Below are 6,092 nucleotides of genomic sequence, written 5' to 3'. Positions count from 1 at the left end.
GAGTCGTTCACCCGTACTTACACAGTTACACCCAAAAGTCACGAGGATCAAAACCAGATCTGTCACTGCATTTGCTTGAAAAAATATATATTTTAAAAAATTAATATTCGTGTTTCGATAGCTTTCTAAGTGGTTTATTTACAGGTATTCAAAATATATATATTTTGTAATTTCGATTAAAATTTTGCGACAATTGTTTGGCTGGAATATTTTTTTTATAAGAAAAATAGCGATCTCACACTGATCCATAGTTGAGCCAATTGCCTAGTTAAAAGCTACCTCCATATTTTTTATTTTTACCCTAATGCATGTCTGATTCTTTTAAAATTTTACGTTATATATATTAAACAAAAATTATAATTTTAATCATTGAAAAACTAATGACAGACATCTTTTGAATAATTTTTTTTTGAAAAATACAGAGCTAGAGATAATGCTATAATTGATTGAATAAGAAGGCTACAACTTGATGATAACTTTATTGCAATGTTGCGTGATCTCAATATATTATTGCCTTATGTGTGAGTAAAAGTTGCTGGCTCTTGTTTTACTAATTTGCCTTTGTATTTGACTGGCTCGACAAAGAATCGATTTACCTCATACTCAAATTACAAACATCGAAACCGGATCTGTCATTACGTTAATTGGCCTCATAAAATAATCAATCACTTTCTCTTTAGTCTACCATCCACTCTTTCCAGTCGCTTAGTTTCATTCTAATCATCTAAACGAATCTTGCAAATCCTCAAGAAGCCATGTTAAGACAAGGCCAGCTTACTATTAGGGTATGAAAGATAAAACCTTTTATTTCCTTTTCAGAATAAAAAGGACATTGACAGTGTTAAAAAAAATCTAGAGGATTTCACGCCTCCAGATCCTTACAAATCAAGGATATTAAAAAAAATTACTTAGAGGAGAAAGGTTATGCTCATTTGTATCTTGTTAGAAGAAATTGATCCAAAGCCTAAGTTTTAATTTGCTTCATATAGCCAATGACTAGGTGTTTAAAAACCAATGAATATTTTTATAAGAAATCAACAATTATGTTGAAAGAAAAACCAAATAAAAATAATAAAGCCAATGAATAGATCAAGGCTCTTTGTGGTCTAAAACTAATCAAACTAAGTTGTGGGCAAAGGTGAATATGTTTGTTTGGTCAATAATAAGCTCAACAAATCACTAATAATCACCTAATCACTATTCCTTATGCTATGCAATATAATGGCCTGGGTAATGGCGCCAAGGCAGACAATAACTAGCTAGCCAGTTATGATAGTTGATTAACTTAACCTACTGGAAATCTGAAGACCAAAACGAAGAAGCTTTGTCTAGAACTAGAATAGGAACATTCGTACCCAAAACTAATATACACAATTAAGAAACTTGATTATATGTATATTTCTGTTGGCCACACTTAAAGAGAATTTCCAAAAGATGCTAAGGTACACCAAATCCCACTATTTCATACTCATAAACACAAAAAACCATGGTAAAAATTAATGACTATATCAAATAAAATCGGTGATAGGACATTGAGATTAGGACAACTTGATTTGTATACCGTAAAATAACTATATCTGCATGGTGAACTATATTTCTGTTAGAACTCTGAAGTTTCCTATTAAATTTTTTTCTCTGTTAGGTAAACCACTTAACTGAAGTGCTTAAGCCAATTTTGACAATCATAGACATAAAAGTATTAATAGGCTCATTCAAGTGAAATGAGCATTATTTCACACATCCTTTAGGTTTTTAAGTCATTTACAAGTCATTCATGTTAAAAAAAAATTCATATACTTTTAATATAATTAGAACATACACAATTAATTAATTAAATAAATCTATTTCAGCTAGTATAGGAACTTAATTAATCAAAGCTAGTAGTTATAGCTAGGACTTGAACGAGGCACCTTTCAAAGTTCAAGAAGAGCATCTGAACATAATGAAAGCACTTTGTAGATATGGTAATGATGCTTTACATCTACATGCTCTTACACAATATGAACTTTCATTTACTCCAAGCTCTTATTCTACAAGTCAATTCAGTTTGTAGATGCACGCCATTGTAAAAACTTTTGTATTATAATTTCTGAAAATAGAACGTAACATTATTAATATAGAATCAGCAATGTATATAACTTATCAGACAATATAACAAGCACTTGGTGACCATACAAGATAAACTAAAACAAGTTATCCAGAAAATGAAACTAAAACCCAAGCTCCGCTATTCATTGTAGATGCTTTAAACATAAAATTAAACTAAATCTAATAGCAAAACATTAGAATGGATGTTGGAATTAAAGCTAAATTCAATAGTAATTCAAATGAATCCATTTGAACTTTGTAAATTCCGCAGAACAAAATTAATTTGAGTGAGCAAACTCACCAATGGAACAAGAACAAAGGGGCTTCAACTTGTACGAATAAAAAAATATTGCTGGCGGGACAAAAATTGACAATAATGGCTACAATACGAATTTTAAAAAAAAATCAAAATCTATAATTACAAGCTAAGTAAGAGAAGAAACTCATAATCACAAGCTTACCTCAAAAGATGAAGGGAGAATACGATGAAGAAGAAGATGCCCGGTGTTTTATGTCGTTCGCCGGCAACCAGTTAGGTTTACGATGGTGGCTAGTCCAGCGAATAGTTTTCTAACTGGAAATAAATTTAAATTTCTAAAATAGTGCTATACCGAACGGCTCTGTACCGTCACGTTGTTACGGTCTGCCCAATTCGCTAGCCCAATTGCCCACAATTTCGGACTAGAGAACCAACACAAGACCAAGAGTGCTATCTTGGCCCAATTTCGGAAAGGTCTAGGCAACTCTAGCACATGTGAGCTTGTAAATACTCTAGAATTCTCTTTACATTTCCAGCACATGTAAATAGCTAGGAAGTAGTAGAATTCTCTAGAATCTCTAGAGCTTGGCAAGCCTCCCCTATAAATATGGGATGACATTAGGCATTTGCATCCAACAAACTCACAACAACAAGCTTTGTAAGCAACTCAAGCATTGTATTCTCTCTTTGTGCAATACAAGTTTTCTCATTCGGCTCAATTGCTCTCTTCTCTAGTTCGAGAAGCTCTAGACTTACTTAGCAACATTTGGCAATGTTATCTAAGTGCCGCACGGGTTAGCTGCGCAAAATACTCATCCCGTGACAAGTGGTATCAGAGCTAAGGTTTGCACGCACGCAAGTTAGCTCACGAGCAATGGCCAACCCTTCGAACGTAGCACAAGAGGGTGTTGTTGGTGTGGATGTTCCATCGGAACCAAGCTGCAGCCGAGAGGGAGAACGCGCCCAAAGCAAGACTCGCGGCAAGTCCAAAGCCGCATCAGTGGATGCGTTGGAGCCTCGTGTGACTACTCTCGAAATCGCATTGTCCGCCGCTCAAGATAGCCTCGAGGGATTGGAGGAACGAGTGGACAGTCTCGAGGGGGAATACGCCGAGTTCACGGTGGCAACAAAAGCTCTCATCCAAGAGCAAGCGAACACTCTCCGAGGTGAGTTTCGTTCTTTCCATGATGAGTTGCTCAAACTTCGTAGTTTTGTTCAGGACGAACTACACGCTGTCCGTGCGGAAGTGGATGAAGTCCGCTCAGATTGGGCATGGCACAAGCGCACACTCTCCGCAAGTCCAGCTTCCACAAACTCGAGTGATGCGCACCGTATTGATGTGCCAAAGCCCGACACATACGATGGCACACACAATGCCACAATCGTGGACAACTTCCTATTCGGGCTGGATCAATACTTCGATGCCATGGGTGTCCGTGATGAGGCATCGAAAGTGTGCACTGCACCCACCTATCTTAGAGGCCCTGCACAACTATGGTGGCGTCGCAAGCATGGCGAGATGGGCAAAGGCATTTGTACCATCGACACTTGGGCCGACTTCAAGCAAGAACTCCGAAAGCAGTTCGCCCCAAGCAATGCGGAGAAGGAAGCGCGAGCGCGCTTACGTCGCCTCAAGCATTCGGGTAGCATTCGGGACTATATCAATGAGTTCACTACCCTTATGTTGGAGATAAGCAACATGTCCGACAAGGATTCGCTCTTCTACTTCCAAGATGGCCTCAAGGATTGGGCTAAGACCGAGCTTGACAGGCGTGGCATACAAACACTTGACGACGCCATTGCTATTGCGGAGTCTCTCACCGAATACTCCGCCCATCTCAAGGACAAGAGGTCTAGCTACGATCAAGGTGGGGGAGAGAGCCATGAGGACAACGACCGCAATTGCAAGGAGTGGAGCAAGAAAAAGCTTCCAAGCGGCAAGGGCGGGCAAAGTAAATCCGAGAAGTCACCCAAGCCGCGAAGCCCATGCTTCATATGCAACGGTCCTCATTGAGTGCGCGACTGCCTGGATAAAAAGTCGCTGAGTGCCCTCGTGGCACAACTCAAGGGCCGACACACACCGCCTACGGAGGAACCTCAACACAACTTGGGTTCGCTCCAACGTCTTAGCACACTCGTGAGCCAACCACCAACACCTACAAGGAAAGGGCTCATGTTCGTAAGTGTGCTCATCAATGGTCAAACCGTTCGTGCGCTCCTTGACACCGAAGCAGCACACAACTTCATCTCCGAAGAAGAGGCTAAATGTCTAGGCCTTAAGGTAACGCAAGACGGAGGCACCATCAAGGCTGTAAACTCACCCGCCAAGCCATTTAGGGGAACCACACGAGGCGTACACGTTACGCTTGGGACATGGAATGGGAAGCTCGACTTCTCGATTGTGCCGATGGATGACTTCGCAATGATCCTTGGCATGGAATTCTTCGACAAGGTACATGCCTTCCCACTTCCAGCAACGAACTCCCTTAGCATCTTCGATGGGAGTAAGGCATGCGTGGCACCGGTCGAGCGTGCACAACCCGTAAAAAAGGCGGTCTCGGTCATGCAATGCAGATGAGGATTCAAGAAGAATTCGGACCACTTGGTCTCCATCCGGCAACACCACAAGGGAGAGGATTCCAAAAGCCCTCCAAGCCAAGTCCCACAACAAGCACGAACCGTCCATGATAAAGGCAAGGACGCCATGCCTCCGAAGCTCCCATCAAGACAAGTGGTTGAGCAACGCACAAAGCCATCCGAGCATGATGAGTTGTGGAAACACAAGAGGGGACGCCGCAACACCAACCGAAAGAAGGAAACGATCATATGCGGAGCAAGTGGCGGAACCTCCCCAAGAGTGAAGCACAAGAAGACTAACGACAAATCGCGGAACAAGTCCCTAAAGGAGCAAGGACGAGATCGCGACGAGGACGCCGCGAGCTTAGGTGGGGGAGGATGTTACGGTCCGCCCAATTCGCTAGCCCAATTACCCACAATTTTGGGCTAGAGAGCCAACACAAGGCCAAGAGTTCTAGCTTGGCCCAATTCCGGAAAGTTCTAGGCAACTCTAGCACATGTGAGCTTGTAAATACTCTAGAATTCTCTTTACATTTCCAGCACATGTAAATAGCTAGGAAATGGTAGAATTCTCTAGAATCTCTAGAGCTTGGCAAGCCTCCCCTATAAATATGGGATGGCATTAGGCATTTGCATCCAACAAACTCACAACAACAAGCTTTGTAAGCAACTCAAGCATTGTATTCTCTCTTTGTGCAATACAAGTTTTCTCATTCAGCTCAATTGCTCTCTTCTCTAGTTCGAGAAGCTCTAGGCTTACTTAGCAACATTTGGTAAAGTTGTCTAAGTGCCGCACGGGTTAGCTGCGCAAAATACTCATCCCGTGACGAGTGGTTAGTAACATATGTGACAGCGGCCGTCACATAAAGGGTAACAAAAGCAACTCGAGGTTACAAAGTTAGAAGTTAGTGGCATGCGTAATGGCTGCTTTTGCAAATTTGCATTCACATTAGGGGTCACATATACCCTATTTTCTTGTAGTACATGGTAAATTCTATTTGAAAATTGCTAAGTATTTTAGATTTGTACGAATTCATTTTTGTGTGCTTGTTGGATAGTAATATATTATTTAATAAATTAAATTTTTGTTGTAATTTTCACAATATTGTATTATAAATATGTCTCATTGAAAGGTTTTGAAATCGTTTTGATTGATCATAATTGATAT

The sequence above is a fragment of the Citrus clementina genome, unplaced genomic scaffold (genome assembly GCF_000493195.1).
Source record: "Citrus clementina cultivar Clemenules unplaced genomic scaffold, Citrus_clementina_v1.0 scaffold_5, whole genome shotgun sequence".
NCBI classification, from domain to species: Eukaryota; Viridiplantae; Streptophyta; class Magnoliopsida; order Sapindales; family Rutaceae; genus Citrus; species Citrus x clementina.
This window is presented reverse-complemented; position numbering follows the sequence as displayed.